Here is a 25,097-nt window from a genome sequence, read left to right as displayed (position 1 = left end):
CACTGTCTTCCACAATGGTTGAACTAATTTACACTCCCACTAACAGTGTAAAAGCCTTCCTATTTCTCCCCAGCATCTCCAGCATCCCTTGTTTCCTGACTTTTTAATAATTACCATTCTAATTGGTGTGAGATGTTATCTCATTGTGGTTTTGATTTGCATTTCTCTAATGACCAGTGATGATGAGCTTTTTTTTTTATATATATGTTTGTTGACTGCGTAAATGTCTTCTTTTGAGAAGTGTCTGTTCATAACCTTTGCCCACTTTTTGATGGGATTGTTTTTTTCTTGTAAATTTGTTTAAGTTCCTTGTAGATTCTGTATATTAGACTTTTGTCAGAAGGGTAGATTGCAAAAGTTTTCTCCTATTCTGTAGGTTGCCTGTTAACTCTGAAGATAGTTTCTTTTGTTGTGGAGAAGCTCTTAGGTTAGATTCCATTTGTCAGTTTTGGCTTTTGTTGCCATTGCTTTTGGTGTTTTAGTCATGAAGTCTTTGCGCATGCCTATGTCCTGAATAGTATTGCCTAGGTTTTCTTTTAGGTTTTTTATGGTTTTGGGTTTTACATTTAAGTCTTTAATCCATCTTGAGTTTATTTTTGCACAAGGTGTAAGGAAGGGGTCCAGTTTCTGTTTTCTGCAGATGGCTAGCCAGTTTTCCCAGCACCATTTATTAAATAGGAAATCCTTTCCCCATTGCTTGTTTTTGTCAGGTTTGTCAAAGATCAGATAGTTGTAGAAAGCAGTTTTGTTTTGTTTTTAAGTAGTTAAAACTCATCTGTTAAACAGAACACTGAATCAGCAGTCTAGCAGTTTTATGAACTGTGTGCAAGAATACTTTTATATTAAAAGGAAAATGCTCAGGTGTTAGAGAAGCAGTCTACTTTCACGCTTGTCCCTTTCATTACACTTATACATCATCCATTAGTGGTTTAAATGATGACAGATTGAACCGATCTGTATTGTCAAATAAAAGTGGAATGTGTTCAGGTGCAATAAATATTAGTTCAGGTGCATGAATATGAAGTTCAGGTGCAATAAATATTAGAGGATAACTCTTTTTTGTAGAATGAGAAAATAGCAAGCCTTCTCCGAGGAACTTGGACTTCAGATTTTTTTTTTTTTTTTTTTTTTTTTAATGTAGAGCCAGGAGTCTTGCCCAGGGTGGTCTCCAACTCCTGGACTGAAGTGATCCACCTGCCTCAGCCTACCGAAGTGCTGGCATTACAGGTATGAGCCACCACACCTGGCCTCAGATAACATTTAACTCCATCAAATTAGAAAGAAAGCACTTTATTGAGGAATAACTAGGACTTAAGCAAAAAGTTTTTTTCTTTTTCTTTTTTGAGATGGAGTCTCGCTCTGTCGCCAGGTGGCATGATCTTGGGTCACTGCTATCTCCGTCTCCCAGGTTCAAGCGATTCCCCTGCCTCAGCCTTCTGAGTAGCTGGGATTACAGGTGTGTACCACCACGCCCGGCTAAATATTTGTATTTTAGTAGAAACGGGGTTTCACCATGTTGGCCAGGATGGTCTCCATCTCCTGACCTCGTGATCCACCTGCTTCAGCCTCCCAAAGTGCTGAGACTACAGGCATGAGCCACCACGCCTGGCCGGACTTAAGCAAAATTTAATTGAGCGGTTTATATTAACTTGGATGGAAACTTTTTTGCTAACTCATACTTACCCCATACGTTGTGATTTATAGGACTGCTCTGAGGTGGGTGAATTGATATGGTCATTTGCTAAGAGCATGTTGTAAGTCTTTTTTTTTTTTTTGAGATGGAGTCTCGCTCTGTCGCCCGGGCTGGAGTGCAGTGGCATGATCTTGGCTCACTGCACTCTCTGCCTCCCGGGTACAAGCGATTCTCCTGCCTTAGCCTCCTGAGTGGCTGGGATTATAGGTGCCTGACACCATGCCCAGCTAATTTTTGTATTTTTAGTAGAGACAGTTTCACTATGTTGGCCAGGCTGGTCTCAAACTCCTGACCTCAAATGACCCACCTGCCTTGGCCTCCCAAAGTGGTGGGATTACGGGTGTGCGCCACTGCGCCCAGCCTACTTTTGGATCTTGCCACGAGCAGGTAGCTACTAGATAGCTTTCCTCTTTCCTGGCGCAAGACAGATTTGGAAGCAGGAAGCAAAAACAGAAGCAGTGTCTTGGCCTCACACCTGAACTGGTGTGGCTTCCTAGCTGCAGGTAATAGTGTCCTCTGCCCTGGAAGGCATTTCCAGCGCTGTGGCCACTTTACTGTTCCATTCCTTGGTTACTGCACAAGTAGTTGAGCAGCGGTGATTGTAACTGGAATCTAGGTTTGAGTTTAGCTTAGTCCTTGGCTTCAAGTGCAGATTAGGAATTCAGGCTTAAGGCAAAGACATTTGGTTACTCACAAGCGGAGACCAAAAGTTTGTGTCATAACTCTACCTGGAGCTATTTGGAGGTAGGCTTTCCTTCTCCCACCTTGGGGTAACTTTGAGCCTCCTAGATTATGATTATTGTTGTTTGTGAATTGATGGACAGTTTTCTCTTTTTTTTTTTTTTTGAGATGGAATCTCGCTCTGTCACCCAGGCTGGAGTGCAGTGGCCGGATCTCAGCTCACTGCAAGCTCCGCCTCCCAGGTTCACGCCATTCTCCTGCCTCAGCCTTCCGAGTAGCTGGGACTATAGGCGCCCGCCACCTCGCCCGGCTAGTTTTTTGTATTTTTTAGTAGGGACAGGGTTTCACCGTGTTAGCCAGGATGGTCTCGATCTCCTGACCTCGTGATCCGCCCGTCTCGGCCTCCCAAAGTGCTGGGATTACAGGCTTGAGCCACTGTGCCCGGCCTGATGGACAGTTTTCTGGGACAGAGGAGTCTTTTGGAGCATGGCTTGTATTTTCATCCTTTTTTGACCTAGGTTCAAGCATGCATCTGGCGCTGCCTGGTTGTACTCCCCTCTCTGAACCCGGATTGTCTTTCCTCGGACTTCAGAAAGATAATAGAGCCTTCCATCATCCTCCAAGCGAGGTGACCCGTTTTCCCCAAGACTGCTGTATAGTCTCCCTGGAGTAAAAGTCATTTGTTTCTGAAACAGCAGAACTCTCCAGGTACCTCTGAGGCAATCAAGTTTGAGAAGCTATAGGATATACCAATTTTTGTGCATTGATTGTTACTTTGTATCTCATAAGGGGCAATTGGCACAATTTTTTTTTTTTTTGAGATGGAGTCTCACTCTGTCACCTAGGCTGGAGTGCCATGGCGCAATCTTGGCTCACCGCAACCTCTGCCTGCTAGGTTCAAGTGATTCTCCTGTCTTAGCGTCCTGAATAGCTGGGATTACAGGCGTCCACCTCCATGCCCAGCTAATTTTTGTATTTTTTAGTAGGGACGGGGTTTCACCACGTTGGCTAGGCTGGTCTCAAACTCCTGACCTCAGGTGATCTGCCTGCCTCGGCCTCCCAAAGTGCTGGGATTACAGGCTTGAGCCACTGTGCCTGGCCCACACATCCTCTTACAACCTTATTTTTGGATCTACTTTGTTGAGTAAAGTAATGATTTTTGTTTGTTGGAGTTTCTAAGAGTGGTCAGAGACCTGAGGGTCAGTCACTCTTCAAAATCTTTCAGTTTTTAAGCCTTTGGTAAAGAATTTTACATTTATAGAGTATATCAGTTAGGATATTTTAGCCACTAGTGATGGAAAACCCAACTCAGTCTGGCTTAAATACACAGGGAGTTCACAGAAGACCTCAGGATGGGCTGCTCCATGGTTGAAGTGGCCCTGAGGGACCCAGATGGCTCCTCTTCTGCACACAGCCTCTCACATCGGTGAGGAGAGGGAGCTTGGCTTCTGTGGCTTCTGTGCCTTTCTGAAGAGGGAGGAGTGACAGCTGGTGCCCCCAGCCAGGGTAGTGGAGTCCTGGACCGTTTGAACCAGTCACCAGGAGGCCTCCCCTGGGCTGTCTCCAGAGGCAGGGTGCCGTGGGGGTGTGGGGACAGGAACGACAGGCTTTCGGGTGCCTGGTCCATGGGGGCTGTGTGAGCCTCACCATACAGGTAGCATGTCACCTGTGCCCAGTCCCCGTGCATGACTTGTACACTGGTTGTGGCTGCCAGAAATGGAGCTCAGGTCTCCTGGTGTTTTGTTTTTAAATTTTGAATGAGCATTCAGTAGGTGCCAGGTACTGTTCTCAGTGTTTTTGTTAAATTCTTTCCCGGAGTACTCACAGCAGGAGGCTGAGCCGGGCGTGCTGTTGCCCCCATCTCAAGCACAGAGTGCGAGGGTCAGGGAGGATAATAACATGCTCAAGGTCACATGGAGGTCAGGAGTGCTCAGGTCTGGACAGGCTCTGCAAATTCCATGTCCCCCACTGTGCCTCCCAACACAATGGGGTTTTCAGAATACCTTACTGCCTGTGACTATCATTTCTTTAGCTTAACAAGAAAATGGGGTGTTTTCAGTGCTAGAGAAAAGCTGTAACTTATGTGATCCTGTCTACACATGCTGGTTGAGAAGCAGTATGAGGATTGTTAGCTCAAAGTCCCGTTTTTATTTTATTTATTTATGTTTTAGAGACAGAGTTTCACTGTGTTGCCTGGCTTGACTTGAACTCCTAGGTTCAAGCATTCCCCCACCTCAGCCTCCCAAGTAGCTGGGACTACAGGTATGTGCATGACTCTATTTAATTTAATTTAATTTAAGTTTGCTTGAGCTATACTGCTTGATTAAATTCCTTTTTTTTTTTTTTTTTTTGAGATGGAGTCTCGCTCTGTCACCCAGGCTGGAGTGCAGTGGCCGGATCTCAGCTCACTGCAAGCTCCGCCTCCCGGGTTTATGCCATTCTCCTGCCTCAGCCTCCCGAGTAGTTGGGACTACAGGCGTCCGCCACCTTGCCCAGCTAATTTTTTGTATTTTTAGTAGAAACAGGGTTTCACTGTGTTAGCCGAGATGGTCTCGATCTCCTGACCTCATGATCCGCCTGCATCAGCCTCCCAAAGTGCTGGCATTACAGGTGTGAGCCACCAAGTCTGGCCGATCAAATTCCATTTTTAAGCAAGAGTATTGAGGACTTAATGAATTGTGCTTTGCCTTTTGTGGGCTTTGTGTGAGTGTGTGCGCCCATGGAAATAACATTTCTGGGCTGGGTGAGGTGGCTTATACCTGTAATCCCAGCACTTTGGGAGACTGAGGCGGGCAGATCACTTGAGGTCAGGAATTTGAGACCAGCCTGATCAACATGGTGAAACCCCGTCTCTACCAAAAATAGAAAAATTAGCCAGGTGTGATGGGGCACGGCTATAACCCCAGCTACTCCAGAGACTGACGTGGAAGAATCGCTTGATCCTGGGAGGCAGAGGTAACAGTGAGCCAAGATTTCACCACTGCACTCCAGCCTGGTGACAGAGTGAGATTCCGTCTCCAAAAAAAAAAAAAAAAAAAAAAAATCACGCGTGTAATCCCAGCACTTTGGCAGGCTGAGGCAGGCAGGTCACCTGAGGTTGGGAGTTCGAGACCAGCCTGACCAACACAGAGAAACCCCATCTCTACTACAAATACAAAATTAGCCAGGTGTGGTGGTACATGCCTGTAATGCCATCTACTCAGTAGGCTGAGGCAGGAGAATCTCTTGAACCAGGGAGGCAGAGGTTGCGGTGAGCTGAGATTGCGCCATTGCATTCCAGCCGGGGCAACAAGAGTGAAACTTCGTCTCAAAAAAAAAAAAACAAAAAGGAAAAGAAAGTATTTCAGAAAAATGAGTCTGTTCCTGGGACTGGGAAATAACAAGGCCCGATCTTCTGCTGGCCCCACACAAAGTAGGGTGGTGGGCTTCCCCTGCCAGGATGGACCTCACAGGAGCTCCATTCACACTGAGGGCCTCCAGGTTCCCCTTAGAGTCACGGGTGGTATCAGACCCTAAACATGAGAACCAGCGTCAGTCAATATAGTGAAATATTCACTGACTTGGAGTTTTCATTTCAAGGGCATAGGAATGTAGTAAACAGCTTATTATTTAAAAATCAACAGGGAGAGTCTGCTCGGTGCAGATTTTGAGCGGTTGTCCCAACCCCAGGGTGAGCTCCTTGTATCTGGAAGGCCTCTGCCTGTCCTGTACTCAGGTGACCTGAGGAAGGATGTGCTGGACTGTCCAGCCACGTGGCCTTGGGGCTTCAGCTGTGCTCGGGATGAGGACAAAACCGGCAGGCAGAAGCGGGTAGCGTGACAGATCTCCAACACAGGAGAGGGGGCAGGGCCTTGAACAGACTTGGGGACGCATATCTCCATGTGGACCGGTGAGTAAAACTGAGTACCCACAGTCCTGCGATGACCAGCAGGGACTCCGGAGGGCGGGCTGCAGCCCAGCCAGTTAGCTTCCTGCTTCAGGTGACGGTGTCACTGCTCTCCAAGGCCCCAAATGAAAGTAAGTGACAGGCTGAGATTTTCCCCAACTCTGGTTAGGGACAGAAACGTGGATGCCCAATTTCGGAACCCTAGAATCTACATTAATGACCGTTACTGATTTCTGGTAGGGTTCCTCAGGAAACTGTGTCAAGCAGGACGTTTGCAGGGGCGGGTCCGAAGTGGACACAGTCCACAGCCTGCATAGTTCAAGACCAGCCAGGCCTTGCTCTGTGGCAAAAGTTTTAAACTGTAGTTGATAGTGTACACCGTTGCACAGCTTTAAAACTAAGCAATTCTTGATACATTTTAAATTCTTATTGAGTTTTTATTATTTCCAACTGTGCACATAAAGTAAGACTCTTAGAATTGTAGATTTTTACCACTTAAAATTCTCAGGCTGGGCACGGTGGCTCACGCCTGTCATCCCAGAACTTTGGGAGTCTGAGGTGAGAGGATCCCTTGACCTCAGGAGTTCGAGACCAACCTGGGCAATGTACTGAAACCCCATCTCTACAAAAAAAAAAAAAAAAAAAAAAAAAAAAGGAAAAATTAGCTAGGCACAAAGGCATGTGCCTGTGGCTGTGGTCCAAGCTACTTGAGAAGCTGAGGTAGGAGGATCACTTGAGCATGGGAAGTGGAGGCTATAGTGAGTGGAGATGCACCACTGCACTCCAACCTGGGTAACAGAGCAAGATCTTGTCTCAAAAAAGTGAAATAAAATAAAAATGAATAAACTTCTCATAATTCAAACTCACATAAAGGTGACTACCCTGCTGGAGTCACCATGCTTACCAAGCAATTGCCGTTACTGTCACCAGTAATGAGACATCTGTGCCCCCCATGAGATGTGCCAAGGACACACCTGATCCAGGTGTTCCTGCCACCCCTGAATCTAATTGTGGAGACACCAGACAGACTCTGTGGGACATTCTACAAAACGCCCTGCCTGTGTGTACTCAAAAATTTCAAAGTTAGGAAACACAGAGACTGAGAAAATGGTCTGGTTTAAAGGAACAGGAAAACTGTGTACAGTGCTTGACTCTGAATTGGAACCTGGACTGGGGTGAAAAAGACAGCTGTGAAGGACATTGTTGGCACCATGGACAGAATTGGAATCTGAATGGTGGATTGTATAAATGTCAAATTTCCCTCGTTTGTTGTACCGTGACTGTCTCCTTGAGCTTAGTGAATACATTTTGAACTATTTAGGGACACAGGGACACAAAGTCTGATACCCAGTTTCAAATGGAGAAGGAGAGGAGCGGGGGTAGATAGATGATATGGAGGGAGGGAGGAAGTGAGAGAGAGAAAATGACAAAATGGTCATGATAAAGGGGGAAAGTGGAAACAGGTGTTGAAGCCAGCCAGGTGAGGGAGTATTAGATAATTTTTTGTACTATTCTAACAATTTTTTTTTTTTGACACGGACTCTTGCTCTGTCACCCAGGCTGGATGGTGCAATCTCAGCTCACTGCAACCTTTGCCTCCTGGGTTCCAACGATTCTCCTGCCTCAGGCTCTTGAGTAACTGGGATTACAGGTGCACACCACCACACCCAGCTAATTTTTTATTTTTTAGTAGAGACGGGGTTTCACCATGTTGGCCAAGCTGGTCTCGAATTCCTGACCTCATGATCCACCCGCCTCAGCCTCCCAAAGTGCTGGGATTACAGGCGTGAGCCACCATGCCGGGCCTATTCTTTCTTTCTTTTCTTTTTTTTTTAAGATGGAGTCTCGCTGTGTCGCCCAGGCTGGAGTGCAGTGGCGCGATCTCGGCTCACAGCAAGCTCCGCCTCCTGGGTTCATGCCATTCTCCTGCCTCAGCGTCGGGAGTAGCTGGGACTACAGGCACCCGCCACCACACCCGGCTAATTTTTGTATTTTTAGTAGAGATAGGGTTTCACCGTGTTATCCAGGATGGTCTCGATCTCCTGACCTCGTGATCCGCCCACCTCGGCCTCCCAAAGTGCTGGGATTACAGGTGTGAGCCATCGAGCCCAGCCTATTCTTTTAAATTTTCTATACGTTTGAAATTTTTTCAGAATAACAAGTTAAAAAGTCAGTCCAGTCTTCACTGCCATCTAAAGACCTACCAGTAAAAAGTTTACTATATTTCATCTATTATAAGATAAACCTTTTTTTTTCTTTACATGATAATATGTTTGATTTGGGGGTACATTAAAAACTGATGCCATCTTAGCACTGGGTCACATTTTGACAGCAGTCTTTCGTTATCATTTGTCTTAGAATTAGTGGCATCTCAAATTTGATGAAATGCTGTATTTTTTTCTGGCTCTGTTATGTGAAGAGGTGGGAAAAAAGAAGACTCCTAGGAGCTTTGCATGTGATGTTTTTTCAGACCCTCATGCCCACATCTGCACTCCAGGATTCCACTCCCATGCCATGTAGCTACAGTAAACTCAACATATTCCAGACTGGATTTCTATCTGCACCTCTATCTACCATGCCAATCTGTGCTTCCTCTGTTTCCTCCCTCAAGGAACAGAAACCTGATTTTTAGCCACTGATGGCCCCAGAAGGTCCAACGGGAGGAGCTCCATGACTTGTCTAGGAGGGGAGATGCGAACACTTCCTGTAAAGTGGGGCATGCATGAGGAGGAGATGGCCTAGATCCTTCCTTTTCTGGGTAAAGGGTGGAAGTGGTGTGGCTTCTTTACTCTGAGTGTTCTGATAGCCATGTGTCACTATGTACTTGTTCTTTGTGTCTCACATCTCCTCTTATTGCATTTTAAAGCATTTTAATGGCATTTTTATGCCTAATAAAGCATTCTCATAGAAAAAAAAAAAAGATGGTGGCGGGCACAAGGCCCTTGCCCAGCCATGCCATGGCACAGACACTAGCTTTGTTTCTTGAAATGACTTTGGGATCCAGATGTCTGTGCTTCATTTTCTCCATGGTCAAGTGAGAGTAGTTTCCCCGAGTTAGTTAAGATAATGGACAAGGGAATTAAAGGTGCCATAAAGCTCTAAAATTCTGTGATTTAAAATAGGGGACTTTTGAAACAGTCATTTATACTAGAATCATTCAAATAACAGATACACTTTAGGCAAACAGCTCTGAGCACAGACGTCAGTGAAAGGCAGGTGTGTGGCTGGTTTCTCTGCTTCCTGGCTCCCCACACTCCTTCCCAGGTTACTTTCCCTTACTGGTTCCTATTTCTGGGTGAGTTTTACACTGGATGTTCGCAGGGAATTCATTTCCGACCACCAGGAACAGGTGTGCTATGGAACAGGCTATGTGGCCTGACGCCCTGGGCTCTTGTCTGCTCCAGGGTCCCTAGTCACCACCATGTTGGAAACTTTTCACGTCTCTTCAGACCTTGAACTCCATGTGTGTCAGACTTAGAAACGGTTCCATGCAAAGTCTTTTTAGTCGACTCAGGGGAAACTTTGCATCAGCCCAGGATTGTAGCATTTTATTTTAGTTTGTTTGGCATGGACTTCAAGTAGTTGCAATAGCAAAATATGGTAATTTTCCCATCAGTGGGCTCCTCAGACTACTGTGTTTTATCTACATTTAGGGGGATGGGCAATTCTGAATCCTCTTTTAGGGCCTTTGAATTGTTGGTATTGACACTGACCTTCACAGCAGGCTCATTCTTTAGAAAGAGAAGCCCCAAATATTCAGACCTTTGTCAGATTCTGTGCACTTTAGGATACGTTTAGAGGGTGTAGAAGAGCATCAGTGTTGTGTGCTATGCCTCTAGGCTCCTAATTGCATGGCTGGAATTTCAGATATGAAAGTTGGAATAATCATGAGAAAAGGGGTAGACTGTTCTTAGGATTTTTCAACATAGATTTTATAGGCTGTGTTATTTTATTCTTTAATTTTTTTTTTTTTTTTTTGAGATGGAGTTTTGCTTTTGGTGCCCAGGCGGGAGTGCAAATGGCATGATCTCAGCTCACTGCAGCCTCCACCTCCCGGGTTCCCAGGTTCAGGCAATTCTCCTGCCTCAGCCTCCCGGGTAGCTGGCACTACAGGCGTGTGCCACCATGCCCAGCTAATTTTTGTATTTTTAGTAGAGACAGGGTTTCACCATGTTGGCCAGGCTGGTCTGGAACTTCAGACCTCAGGTGATCCGCCCGCCTCAGCCTCCTAAAGTGCTGGGATTACAGGCGTGAGCCACCGCGCCTGGCCTATTCTTTTATTTCTGTATAGTCAACATGAAACTAGAAAGGTTACACCCAGGTTCTGGGGAAGAGAAAGTGTCTCAGTTTTATAACAGATGGATAGAATGAATCGGGACATGGAATGTTTGGTTGAAGTATTGCTTTTTTGTTCTGGGGAGGAAGCAAATTAATACTCTTTCCTTATAATTCGGTTTACTAATACAGATTCTTAGATGACACTAGGACTTTTCAGGTTGATTTAGAGCTGGAAGGGACATTTTCTGTGTATTCTGGATATCAAATTCCTGTACTTATTTCATGGAAAAACTTCCAGAAAACTATTCAAAACTATCTTATATGCTTGTGTGTTGTTAGTAGGTATGGGGCAGTATGTAAAGGTTTGTGTTCCAACTCTGGAGTTATAACTCACTGTGAGTTCACTTACCAGATCTGTGACCTTGGGCAAATTGCATAGCTTCTTCTGTGGCTCAATTTCCTCACCTGTAAAATGGGTAATAATAGTCCCTCCTTCAAAAGGATAAATTCCAAAGTGCTTAGGAATGTGTCCAGTACATGATGAGCACTCAAGAAATATATTATTTGTATCATCAAAAGATAATTACAAAAGCAAGCACCCTAGTGAGGGGTCAGTGGTAGACACCTCTCCAGTGGCTCTGACAGCTCAGAGAGTGGTCCCCAGGACTGCACTCCCAGGGAGTGAGTGTTAAAATCTCCTGGGGTCCTTTTTTATCCCCTCAACCTTTAAGGTCACTTGACTGAAACAAAAATAAATTGCAACAATTTTCTCATTAAAAAAAAAAAAACTACTCAGAATGGCAAAATGTGCAAACACTTCAAACAAGTATAAACTTAGGCAACTTAAAGGAACAGACTGTATTACTAAGACCCTGTGGTGACCCTGCAGGTTCTGCCCTCATGTCCTCCGGTGTCTGCATGTGCATTCTGCAGAGTTGAAAGCTGTGTGTGCTAGGCTTCTGCTGAGTTCTCTTGATTAGTGTTTTTATAGACAGGTGTTTGCATGTTGACACAGTACATGGCCTGTTAGCTTCAGTGCTGTTGAAAATATTTACCGTGATGTTCTGTGTTTCCCTTTTGTTAGGATTTTGATTTTTTGCTGAGCTAAAGCAAATCCTTTTTTTTTTTTTTTTTTTTGACAGAGTCTTAATCTGTTGACCAGGCTGTAGTGCAGTGGCGTGATCTTGGTTCACTGCAACCTTTGCCTCCCAGGGTTCAAGTGATTCTCCTGCCTTAGCCTCCTGAGTAACTGGGATTACAGGCGTGTGCCACCAAGCCCGGCTAATTTTGTATTTTTAGTAGAGACGGAGTTTCACCATGTTGGCCACGCTGGTCTGAAACTCCTGACCTCAAGTGATCCACCCGCCTCAACCTCCCAAAGTGCTGGGATTACAGGCGTGAGCCACCACACCCAGCCTAAAGCAACTTTTAAAGAGCATTCCATGAAGAGTTTCCAAGTCTTCCTGTTTTCCTTCACTCTGGACTGAAATGTCTCCACCTTCCTTCCTCCCTGCAGTCCCGTCACTGAGTACTCAGGCTGCTGCTGGGGCAGGTGTGCACTGAGTTCTCTTATCAGAACCTCCCAGCAGGCTCCTTTGAGGACTGCTGGAGGGTCTGGGCTGGCCAGGCTCACACATGCCCACTCCTTGACCCTGGCGTGCCAGACACATGGAATCATCTCATCTTGCCCCTGGTGAAAAAGGGAGGGAAACCCTTTCTTAAGTTGTTTTAATTTATGTTTACTTAATGATGAGCAGTACTGTGCTTATGAAACATGCTTATTATAATGAAAAGCAAGATTATGCCCTTACATGATCAGCCTTCCTTTTTCTGGATATTTTAACATGGTTCTTATAGGAGTAAAGACATCATAGTCATAGCAAGCCGTAGCATCCTCACCCAACCAGCCGTCGGGGCTTACTCATTAATGAGTGAAAACGGGGAGCTTTCATGGTAACAATACCTACTTACAGAGCAGTCATCAGTGTTTTTCAGAATAATAACATCTACTTGCCCAGGATTTGGCTGGGCTTGGTGGCTCACACCTGTAATCCCAGCACTTTGGGAGGCCGAGGTGGATGGATCACTTGAGGCCAGGAGTTCAAGACCAGCCTGGACAAGATGGTGAAACCCTGTATTTGCAAAAAATACAAAAATTAGCCAGGCATGGTGGCACATGTCTGCAGTCCTAGCTACTTGGGAGGCTGAGGAGGAGAATTGCATGAGCCTGGGAGGTGGAGGTTGCAGTGAGCTGAGATTGCGCCACTGCACTCCAGCCTGTGTGACAGAGTGAGACTTCTTTTCAAACAAACAAAATCTACTTGCCCAGGATCTCTGACATTTTGGAAAAGGAAAAAAAAAAAAAAAGTGTGTGTATTAGTTCGTTCTCGCACCGCTATGAATAAATACCTTAGACTGGGTAATTTATAAAGAAGAGAGGTTTAATTGGCTCAGGTTCTGCAAGCTGTATAGGAAGCATAGCAGCTTCTGCTGCTGGGGAGGCCTCAGGGAGCTTCCAATCATGGCAGAAGGCGAAGGGGGAGCGAGGTGGCTCACACAGTGGGAGCAGGAGCATGAGAGAGCAAGCGAGGAGGTGCCACACCCCTTTAAACAACCAAATCTCACGAGAACTCACTATCCTGACAACAGCACCAGGGGAATGGTGCTTACCCATGAGAAACCGCCCCCACAATCCAGTTGCCTCCCACCAGGCCCCACCTCCGGCATTGAGGATTACAGTTGAACATGAGATTTGGTCAAGGACACAGATCCAAACCATATCGGTGTCTATATGAATTCTTCTCTGCAATTCCTAGCTTTTGTTTTGAGATGAAGTTTTGCTCTGTCACCCAGGCTGGAATGCAATGGCCCAATCTCATTTAACTGCAACCTCTGCCTCCTGCATTAGAACGATTCTCCTGCCTCAGCCTCCCAAGTAGCTGGGACTACAGGTGCCCACCATGCCCAGCTAATTTTTTTTTTTTTTTTTTTTAGTGGAGACAGGGTTTTGCCATGTTAGCCAGGCTGGCCTCCATCTTCTAAGTGATCCTCCTACCTTGGCCTCCCAAAGTGCTGGGATTACAAGTGTGAGCCACTGTGCCCGGCTGCAGTACCTAGCTTTGATGGAGAATCAGATGTGCCAGGGAGGCTCCTGAAAAAGCTCTGGGTGGTTCCATGACAGTCGTGACATTTCCATAGTGACAAGGGTAGTGGGGCTCAGTTGTGGCCCTGCTGCATTCAGGAGGGACTGCTCTTCCCGTGGCTGCTTCCCCCGCCTCCATGCTTGCTCCGCACCAGGCCGTGCCTTCTACCTCCAGTCCTCGGCCTCTCAGGTGTCGCTCAGAACATATCTGCACCCACATCTCTCCTGCCTCCTGCAGGGCCTCCCAGGAGGGGGTGACCTGCTCACTTCCGTTCATCGCTGTCTTGCCCTCCGGGCTCTGAGACGCGGGTTGCTGGCTGCTGTGGAAGAGCTGCAGGCACGCAGTGGCTTCTGCACCAGCATCCCACCCCGCTGCTGCTCCGACCCAGCACTGTGGAGCTCCCTTGGGAAGCATTATCACAGATCCTCCCAGGTAAATGTAAATTATCTTGTTTAATAAAAACAGGTATAAACTCCTTAGGATGTATACACCTGCAGCAGGATAAGTTATTCAAACTTATTTGGTTTTCAAGTGTATGGAGATTTTCCTGTTGTATCTTTCTATTACTAATTTAATTTATATAATTTATTTCTAATTAATTTTTTTTTTTTTTTTTGAGACAGAGTCTCACTCTGTCACCCAGGCTGGAGTATAATGGTGCCATCCTGGCTCACTGCAACCTCTGCCTCCCGGGTTCAAGTGATTCTCCCATCTCAGCCCCCCTAGTAGCTGGGATTACAGGCATGCACCACCATGCCCTGCTAATATTTTTTTGGTAGAAATGGGGTTTCACCATGTTGGCCAGGCTGGTCTCGAACTCCTGACCTCAAGTGATCTGCCCACCTGGGCCTTCCAAAGTGCTGGGATTACAGGCGTGAGCCACTACACCCAGCAGGAAAAAAAAAAAATTATTCTATAGAGACAGGGAGGGGTCTCAACGTGTTGCCCAGGCTGGTCTCAAACTCCTGGCCTCCAGTTTTCCTCCTGCCTCAGCCTCCCAAAGCACTGGGATTATAGGGATGAGCCACTACACTCAATTCCAAATTCAATTTCTTTCTTCAATTTCAGGGCTGCTATTCAGATCATCTGTTTCATCTTGGGAAAGCTCTGATTGTGATTTTTAAGAAATTGGTGGCAGGGTGTGATGGTTAACTCCTGTAATCCCAGAACTTTGGGAGGCAGAGGCGGCAGGATCACTCGAGCACAGGAGTTTGAGACCAGTCTGGGAAACATAGCGAGATGCTGTCTTTACAAAAAATTTAAAAAATAAGCCAGGCGTGGTGGCCTGTGACTGTAGTCACAGCTACTCAGGAGGCTGAGGTAGGAGGATCACTTGAGCTGAAGAGGTTGAGGCTGCTATGAGCATGATCATGCCAGTACTCTTTCAGACCGGGTGACAGAATACCCTGTCTTTAAAAAAAAAGTAAGAAAGAAATTGGTCCTTTTAATCTAAACTGTTGAATTTATGTGTGTGGAGTTTATAGTATTCCTTTATTATCCTATTATGTCTACAGAATCTGTAAAGAACAATTCTCTCTTTTATTGACAATAATGGCAGTTTGTCTTTTTTTTTTTTTTTTTTTTTTTGGGACAGAGTCTCGCTCTGTCGCCCAGGCTGGAGTGCAGTGGCCGGAGCTCACTGCAAGCTCTGCCTCCCGGGTTTACGCCATTCTGCTGCCTCAGCCTCCTGAGTAGCTGGGACTACAGGCGCCTGCCACCACGCCCGGCTAGTTTTTTGTATTTTTTAGTAGAGACAGGGTTTCACCATGTTAGCCAGGATAGTCTCGATATCCTGACCTCGTATTCCGCCTCTCTCAGCCTCCCAAAGTGCTGGGATTACAGGCGTGAGCCACCGCGCCTGGCCGTCTTTGTTTTTTTTTTTTTTTTTTTTTTTTGGGAGATCTGACAAATGAAAATTTGTGTCTTCTTTCTCTTTTTTTCCCTTCGTTAGTTTTGCTAGAGGTTTATCAATTTTATTGAACTTCAAAAATCAGCTTTGGGTTTTATCGATTTTTTTTTTTCTGTTACTTTTCTGCATTCAGTTTTATTGATTTCCCTTCTGTTATTTTCATTCTTCTGCTTGCTTCAGTTTATTTTGCTCTTTTTTTCTAGTTACTTGAGCTGAGATTATTGATTTGAGCCCTTCTTTTCTAATACAAGCATTTAATAATAAATTTTCGTCTGAGAACTGCTTTATTTGTATCCCACAGATTTTTGTATGTTGCATTTTCATTTCATTCAGTTTAATATATTTGAATTTTTTTCCTGCAATGTCATCTTTGACCCATGAATCATTGAGAAATGTGTTAGTTTTCAAGTGTATGGAGATTTTCAGTTGCATCTTTCTGTTACTGAATTCTGATTTAATTTTTTTATGGTCTGATAGCATATTTTATATTGTTTCTATTCTTTTAAATGTATTGGTACATGTTTTATGGCCCAAAATATAGAATATCTTTTTCTTGGCTTCATGGTATCTGAGAAGTCTGATGTAATACTTAACTTTGCTCCTAAGATTTTTTTTTTCTTCTGGCTTCTTTCAGGATTTCTCTTTATTTGGGTTCCTGCAGTTTGAATATGATAGGCCTAGGTCTTTGTTTTGGTTTTCTCCAATTGGAATATGATAGGCCTCGGCCTCCATTTTTTGGTATTATCCTGTGTGGTGCTCTCTGAGCTTCCTGAGTCTATGGTGTGGGGAAATTCTCAGCCATTATTGCTTCAAACATTTCTTCTGTTTCTCCCTCTCTTTCTACTTCTAATGTTCCCATTATGCACATGTTATACCTTTGATAATTGTCTCATAGCTGTTGAAGATTCTGTTTTTCCCCTACTCCACCACCCCTATTATTTGTTCTCTCTGCTTTTCAGTTTGTGAAGTTTCTATTGAAATATTTTCAAGCTCGTTGATTCTTTCCTCTACCATAAGCAGTCTACTGATGAGCCCATCAAAGGTATTCTTTTTTTAAAAAAAATTTTTTTTGAGACAGGGTCTCACTCTGCTGCCCAGGTTGGAGTGTAGTGGTGAGGTCATAGTTCACTGCAGCCTCAAACTCATACCTACTCCTGGGACTGTAGGTATGCACCACCATGCCTGGCTAATTTTTAGATTTCTTTTGTCTTACTGTGTCACCCAGGCTGGTCTCAAACTCCTGGCCTCAAGTGACCCTCTTGCCTCAACCTCCCAAAGTGGTAGGATTACAGGTGTGAGCCACTGCACCCAGCCAGCATTCTTCATTTCTGTTACAATTGTGTTTGCTTTGTTTTCATTTTTTTGGTTGTTGTTGTTTGTTTTTTTTAGAGATGGGTCTTGCTGTGTCACCTAGGTTGGAGTGCAGTGGTATAATAATAGCTCACTGCAGCCTCAAACTCCTGGGCTCCAGCAAGCCTCCTGCCTTGGGCCTCCCAAAGCACTGGGATTATAGGCATTGAGCTACCATGCCAGGCCTGTTACAATGGTTTTGATCTCTAGCATTTTCTTCTGATTCTTTCTCAGAGTTTGCATATTTTTATGAACCTTACTCATCTTTTTGTATGTTGTCCACTTTTTCCCATTACAGCCCCTAGAATGTTAATCATAGTTATCTGAAAGTCTCAGTCTGATAATTGCAAAGTCTTTGTCAGATGTGAGGTGGGTTCTGATGCTTGCTCTGTGTATTTAGACTTTTTTTTTCTTGACTTTAATATATCTTATAATTGTTTGTTGAAAGCTGGACATGATATATTGATTGGGCTATAGGAACTTAAGTAAATGGATCTTTAGTGTGAGGTTTTGTGTTTCTCTGGCAGGCAGTTAGGCTGTGTTTAATGTTTGCTGTAGCTGTAGCTGGCAGAGGCTTCACATTCCTCCTGTGTCCATTTTTGTTTCCCAACTGTCTTTGGGTTTTTCTAGAAACTCCTTCTTAAGTGGTGTATGAGGGTTCTCCAGACAGACCAACAGGGTATCTGTCTGTGTATCTATGGATAATAGGTGTGTGAGAAGGGATGTGTTAGGAGAACTGGCTCATGTGACTATGGAGGCTGAGACGTCCAGTGCCCAGCTGGCTGCCAACTGGAGGTCCGAGGATGCTAATAGCATGGCTGAGGCCAGGTCTGAAGGCCTCAGAGCCAGGGAAGCCAATGGTGTAACTCTCAATTTGAAGCCAAAGCTTGGAAAGCCTCAGGGGGCCGCCAGTGTAAGTCCTGGAGTCCAAATGCTGGGAGTCTGGAGTTGTTGTCCCAGGGCAGGAGAGGAAGAGTGCACGGCAGCTCAGTAGATAGCTTTGCCTTTTCTCTATTTTTGTTCTCTCTAGGCCCCCAGCAGATTAGACGGTGCCTGCCCACAATGAGGGTAAATCTTCCCCACCTCGTCCACTCAGACTCCCTTGCTAATCTGCCCTGGAAACACCTTCACAGACACACCCAAAAATAATGCTCTAGCGGGTTTCTGGATATTTCTTAATTCAGTCAAGTTGACACCTAAAATTAACCATTACAAGTGGAGTCTTTATCTTGCCCCTCCATTGTAATTCATGTGATTACACTACAGCCCTGTTGATGTGGTAGTAAGGTATTGGGGAAGGAAAATGTCCTGTAATCCTGTGATTCAGTCTCAGGTTTTTAGTAAATCTGAGTCCCTGGACTGTGAACTTCAGAAGTTTCTTTGCCTCCCTGCCTGTCTTCCTCCCTCCCTCCCTGCCTCTCTTCCCTCTCCCTCCTCCTCCTCGTCCCTCCTTTCTTTCTGTCTTCTTCCCCTGACCCACCCACCCCATTAAGTTATCCAGAAAGCTACTGGAGGTTTCATTTTTCAAGTTTTCCTTTCCCTTGGCCAGACAAGGTTCTGATAAAGTAGTTTTCCTTGATGGAAGGCCTTTGTTATGGAAAACAGAATGTTCTCGGCATTTTTCAAAATGGTTACTTTTCTTTGAGTGCATTTCAAAATGGTTATTTTTTTTTTCTCTCCCCTTGTCCGAAGAGTGGGGGATTTATTTTTTCCTCCAATCTTCATCATGAGCATCTGGTGAGGCTTTTGGAGATATAACAAAACTTATGAAAGTATGTCACCTCCTGCCCCTACCCTGAAAGATTGGGCCTCAGGATTTTTGAACTCATACTTGTCTATAATCAGCTTCCAGCAATCATGAATTGCCATGTGTTTCTACCAATTATGGCTTACCTGGCTTTTGCTTCAGTAAAACTGTGATCTCTGTATTTGCCCGCTATCTCTTCAGTTTTTAGGTAGGAGTTTACCTTGTGACCTCATTCTCTGATGGATATGAGAAGTTTTATTTCATTCAGCTCTTTTTTTTTTTTTTTTAATTGTGAGGAGAACTTAAATGGCACCTTTCAAGTTCTTTACATGTTAGAACAGAAATGGGGCAGTGGCTTACACCTGTAATCCCAGAACTTTGGGAGGCTGAGGTGGGTGGGTCACTTGAGGTCAGGAGTTCAAGACCAGCCTGGCCAACATGGTGAAACCCCATGTCTACTAAAAATACAAAAATTGGTCAGGTGCAGTGGCTCACGCCTGTAATCCCTGCACTTTGGGAGGCTGAGGCGGACAGATCACCTGAGGTCAGGACACAAGACCAGCCTGACCAACATGGTGAAACCCTGTCTCTACTAAAAATACAAAAATTAGTTGGGCCTGGTGGCAAGTACCTGTAATCTCAGCTACACAGGAGGCTGAGGCAGGAGAATGGGTTGAACCCAGGAGGCAGAGGTTGCAATGAGCTGAGATCATGCCATTGCACTCCAGCCTGGGCTAAAAGAGCAAAACTCTGTCTCCAAAAAAAAATAATAATAATTAGCTGGGCATGGTAGCATGCACCTGTAATCTCAGCTACTTGGGAGGCTGAGGCAGGAGAATTGCTTGAACCTGGGAGGCAGAGGTTGCAGTGAGCTGATATTGCACCGCTGCACTCCAGCCTGGGTGACAGAGCAAGACTCTGTCTCCAAAAAAAAGAAGAAGGAAAGGCCACCTCAGCCTCCCAAGTAGCTGAGACCACAGGTATATGCCACCATACCCAGCTACCATGACAGGCTAATATTTTGATTTTTTTGTAGAGATGAGGTCTTGCTTTGTTGCCCAGATTGTTCTCCTGGGTTCAAGCAATCCTCTTGCCTTGGTCTCCCAAAGAGCTGGAATTACAGGCGTGAGCCACCACACCCAGCCAGTTCTGTCCATTTTTGCTTTATGTATTTTGTTGGTCTAATTATTTGTTTCTTCTTCTCCTCTTTTTTCATTTCTTGACACTAAGGACAAGTATACATTTAGGATTTCTGTGTCTTCTTGGCAAATGGACTTATAAAAATCATTATTTAATGTCGTGCTTTATTTCTGGTAATTTTCTTTACTCCATAGTTTCTCTCTTTTCCTATTAATATGGCTATCTCACATTAAAAAATATTATTTGCGTGGTATATTTTCTCCATCCTTCTACTTGTATTTGAAGAAGATTTCTTGTAGGTAGCATATATTTGGGTCTGTTTTAAAGAACATTCAATCTGATAGTCCTTCTCTTTAATTGGTGTGTTTAGACCATTTATACTTAACGTAACTATTAATATGTCTCAATATAGATGTATCATTTTGTTATTTTCTTTTTGTTCATTAGGTTTTATTTCTCTCTCTGGGATTTCTTGAATGTTTCTCGGTATTCCATTTAATCAGTTTATTGAGGTTTAGACTATATATCTTTGTATAGATATTTTAGTGGTGACTGCAGGGATTATAGTATTCATATTTAACTTTGTTTACTTAGAAATAATATTGTGCCACTTGAAGTGGAATGTAGAAACCATACTACCATACAAGTTCCTTTACCCACCACATGTTGTAGATCTATGTGTGTTGAAAATTGCTTCAGTGTTACAAATTTTGCCTTCAGCTAGCATAAGAAGAGGAAAATAGTCTATTTATATAGCTCTTTGTCATTTTGAGATGGAGTCTTGCTCTATCACCGAGGCTGGAGTGCAGTGGCGCCATCTCGGCTCACTTCAAGCTCCGCCTCCCAGGTTCAGGCCATTCTCCTGCCTCAGCCTCCCGAGTAGCTGGGACTACAGGTGCCTGCTACCACGCTGGGCTAATTTTTTGTATTTTTAGTAGAGATGGGATTTCACTGTGTTAGCCAGGATAGTCTCGATCTCCTGACCTCGTGATCCACCTGCTTCAGCCTCCCAAAGTGCTGGAATTACAGGCTTGAGCCACCATGCCTGGCCTGCTCTTTGTCATTTCTGGTGCTGTTCCTTTATTCCTGAAACTCCAGTTTTCCCTCTGGTATTACTTCCCTTCTATCTGAAGATCTTTGTTTAGCATTTCTTTTAAAACAGGTCTGTTGGTGGCAAATTTTCTTGGTTTTTCTTCATCTGAGAATGTCTTTCTTTCACCTTAATTTGTGAAAGATATTTTTACTGTCTTTGTTGTTGTTGTTGTCATTTACTTCTCAGAGCCCTCAGATCCTGCCTCCTTCCTTGTCTTTCATCGTAGGGCTCTTAGGTTCCTTTGAGGGGTCATGGTTAGAGAGAGGAGACAGTGAATACCTTGAAGGAGACATTAAACTCTATGAGAGAGATCCCCCCAAACCAGCAAAGGTACAGGGGGCTATAAATTCCTGGAGAAAAAGAGATCTTCCGCCCACTCCTTGAAGATCCTGAGGAGGTGACAGAAACTCAAGTGAGGCGGTTACTGGCTGATGCAGCACTCAGGGCTGCTGGGCTCCAGGCCTGTGCTCATCGCAGCACTGATATATTAGGGCCACCTGACTTCTAGGATAACGTGTGCTTACTGACCTCAGCCAGTTTGATCATTTACAAATTTTAGGTTCCTTTTGTTAGAGGAGATTAGCCACGTAGGAAGTTGGAAATGAATGAAAGGTAGTGCTCCCCCTCATTATAACCTTGCTCTCTGGTTATGATGAAAGGGAGTCTCAGACCAACTTCTGTCAATTACATACATAGGCATTAAACAGTATATAATAGGCCAGACGTGGTGGCTTATATCTGTAATCCCAGCACTTTGGGAGGCTAAGGTGAAGAATTGCCTAAGACCAAGAGTTGGAGATCAGCCTGGGCAACAAGGCAAGACCTGTCTATAAAAATTTTAAAAAGTAGCTGAGTATTGTGACACATGGCTGTAGTCCCAGCTACTTAGGAGTCTGAGGTGGAAGATCGCTTGAGCCCAGGAGGTTGAGGCTGTGGTGAGTCATGTTCACACCACTACACTCCAGCCTGGCTGACAGAGCAAGACCCTGTTTCAATCAATCAGTCAATCAGTGTAAACCATTGGCATCAAAGCACCATGCAAGGCCAGGCATGCTGGCTCACGCCTGTAATCCCAACAATTTGGGAGCCTAAAGGGGGAAGATTGCGTGAGGCCAGGAGTTTGAGACCAACATGGGCAACACAGTGAGATCCCATCTTTACAAGAAATGAAAAAAAAAAATTAATTGGGCGTGGTGGTATGTGCCTGTTGTTGCAGCTGCTTGGGAGGCTGCATCAGGAGGATCGCTTGAGCTCAGGAGTTTGAGGCTGCAATTAGCTGTGATCGGGCCACTGCATTCCAGCCTGGGTGACAGACTATAAGATTCTGTCTCAAAACCAAAACAAAACACCTGGCAAGATAGAAAATAGATTAGTGGTGACCAAGCAGATGGAAGATGAAATGGACCTTCCTGGCTGGGTGTGGTGGCTCACACCTGTAATCCCAGCACTTTGGGAGGCCAAGGCGGGAAGATTATGAGGTCAAGAAATCTAGACCATCCTGGCCAACATGGTGAAACCCCATCTCTAATAAAAATACAAAAATTAGCTGGGTGTGGCGGCACACACCTGCAGTCCCAGCTATTTGGGAGGCTGGGGCAGGAGAATCACTTGAACCCGGGAGGTGGAGTTTGCAGCGAGCCAAGATCACACCACTGCACTCCAGCCTGGTGACGGAGTGAGACTCCATCTCAAAGAAAAAAGAAAAAGGCCTTCCTCTGCTTCTCCAGCTGAGCACACTGCCTCATCCCAAGCCAATGACGGCTTCATTTACAGGAAGGAGGCTTTCTGGGTGAGCAGATACCTTACCTTACGTGGCCCTATTTTTAGGCTCTGTGCAGGTCATCACGTGATAATCACATAGGTTGAGCAAAGTTGTGCAAGTAAGTCTCTTGAGACTGAAGCTCACAGGTAACTGCTGAAAAGTAAAGTGTTACAAAACATGTGAAACTCTGGAGAATATCACAAGATCTTGGAAGCAAAGCAACCTGGCTGGGAAAAGCAGGAGGTGCAAGCGTGTGTCTCGCTTCTGCAGCTTGATACTGGGAAATGAACAGTTGAATCTGCAAGTGTCTGTTGCTGTGGGTATGAAATGGGACAGGCCATCTCCACTTTTTACTACTCTGTGTTTGCAGTTCTCAGAATATACCTATTCTCAGATACTCTGTGCCTCTGCCTACCTACTTGCTCTTGGCCTAAACACAATCTGAAGGGAACCAGGACCTCTTGTCCCTTGGTGCTAGGGAGTAAGAATATTAAAACGTAAGAGCAGAGAACAACCTGACTGCACGTTGAGGACAATGGAATGTATTTGAATGAGTCTTCATACTCAGAAAATTTGGTCAAGAAGGAAAAAGGCATCATTGCAAATTACCTTGGTCAGTTTCATTGGGAAGACAAGACCATTTGAAAAATCATTATAAGTTCCAAGGAGATTAAATAAATTATTATTAAATGAAGGGTTGGGCCAGGCGCGATGGCTCATGCCAGCACTTTGGGAGGCTGAGGTGGGCGAATCACCTAAGGTCAGGAGTTTGAGACTAGCCTGGCCAACATGGCGAAACCCCGTCTCTACTGAAAATACAAAAAATTAGCCGATGTGGTGGTGGGTGTGTGTCATCCCAGCTACTTGGGTGGCTGAGGCAGGAGAATCACTTGAATCCAGGAGACAGAGGTGGCAGTGAGCTGAGATCACACCACTGCACTCCGGCCTGGGCTACAGAGCAAGACTCCGTCTCAAAACAAATAAATAAGTAAATAAATGAAGGCTTAATTACTGCCTATTCTACTCAGCAAGTTTATCTTTGTTTTTTGTTTGTTTTTGGGATAGTCTAGCTCTTTCACCCAGGTTATAGTGTAATGGCATGATCTCGGCTTACTGCAGCCTCCGCCTCTTGTCTTCAAGTGATTCTTATGCTTCAGCCTCCCGAGTAGCTGTGATTACAGACACATGCCACCATACCTGGTTCCTTTTTTTTTTTTTTTTCCTTGTATTTTTAGTAGAGACAGGGTTTCACCATGTCGGCCAGGCTGGTCTCGAGCCCTTGGCCTCAAGTGATCTGCCCGCCTCGGCCTCCCAAAGTGCCAGGATTACAGGTGTGAGCCACCACACCTGACCAATACTGTACCTCTTGGAGTCTATTAATATGGTCTCTCCAGTATGCTTGTTTACAGTATGCATGGTAGAGGTTATAGCCACTTTTCAAAAATAATGGCTTTAATTGAGATATAATTCAAATACCATATAATTTACCTGTTTAAAGTATGCAGTTCAGTGTACAATAAAATACATGAACAGAGTTGTGCAACACAGTTTCATCACACCCAGAAGAAACCTTGTACCCGTTAGCAATCACTCCCCACTTCCTTCCAACTGAGAGTGGGAGCTGTGGAGGTGGGAAACTCCCCTGGTGCCCATAGCTCCCTTCCAGAGTCCTCCTGTTTTGGGTTGCTCTCAGGTATCTGCCCTTAATAGTTGTGTTCTGTATTATATCCAAAGTTTATCATTTGTATTTGGGGAAAGGTCAGTTTGGTAGGATTATTGGCCCTTATATATGTATCCATGCATGAGACAGAGTCTCGCCATCACCCAGGCTGAAGTGCGATCTCAGCTCCCTGCAGCCTCGATCTCCTAGGCCCAAGTGATCCTCCCACCTCAACCTCCTGAGTAGTTGGGATCATAGGCACATACCACCATGCCTAATTTTTTTAATTTAATTACTAATTAATTTATTTAGAGACAGAATCTCACCCTGTCGCCTAGACTGGAGTACAGTGGCATGATCATCGCTCACTGCAACCTTGACCTCCCAGACTCAAGTGATCCTCCCACCTCAGTCTCCCAAGTAGCTGGGAATACAGTTGCACATGACCATGCCTGGCTAATTTTGGTATTTTTCTTTAGAAACAGGGTTTCATTATATTGCCCAGGCTGGTCTCAAACTCGTAGGCTCAAGTGATCCTCCCACTTTGGCTTCACAAAGTGCTAGGATTACAGGCATGATCCACTGTACCTGGCCTTGATTTTAAATAGATAAAAGTTTTTTGTGTTACATGAAACTTTTTTTTTTTTTTTTTTTTTTTTTGAGACAGGGTCTTGGAGACAGGGTCTTGCTCTGTCACCCAGGCTGGAGTGCAGTGGCATAATCATGGCTCGCTGTAGCCTTGACCTGCTAGGCCC

General features: G+C 44.9%; 1 long non-coding RNA gene and 1 pseudogene across 1 annotated transcript in view; both read left to right on the top strand.

Moving 5' to 3' along the window:
- Positions 1-25,097, top strand: part of LOC139358625 (zinc finger protein 337-like) — a 259,532-nt pseudogene that overhangs the window by 111,870 nt on the left and 122,565 nt on the right.
- Positions 1-25,097, top strand: part of LOC139358620 (uncharacterized) — a 49,487-nt gene that overhangs the window by 1,985 nt on the left and 22,405 nt on the right. The window contains exons 3-4 of the long non-coding RNA XR_011613801.1: positions 1,142-1,227; positions 4,546-4,636. This is a non-coding gene — a long non-coding RNA (uncharacterized lncRNA). The remainder of the gene's footprint in view (positions 1-1,141; positions 1,228-4,545; positions 4,637-25,097) is intronic.

This window comes from Macaca nemestrina, chromosome 15 (genome assembly GCF_043159975.1).
Source record: "Macaca nemestrina isolate mMacNem1 chromosome 15, mMacNem.hap1, whole genome shotgun sequence".
Taxonomy (NCBI): domain Eukaryota; kingdom Metazoa; phylum Chordata; class Mammalia; order Primates; family Cercopithecidae; genus Macaca; species Macaca nemestrina.
The sequence above is the reverse complement of the archived record's forward strand: the minus strand, read 5'-3'. Positions and strand labels throughout refer to the sequence as shown.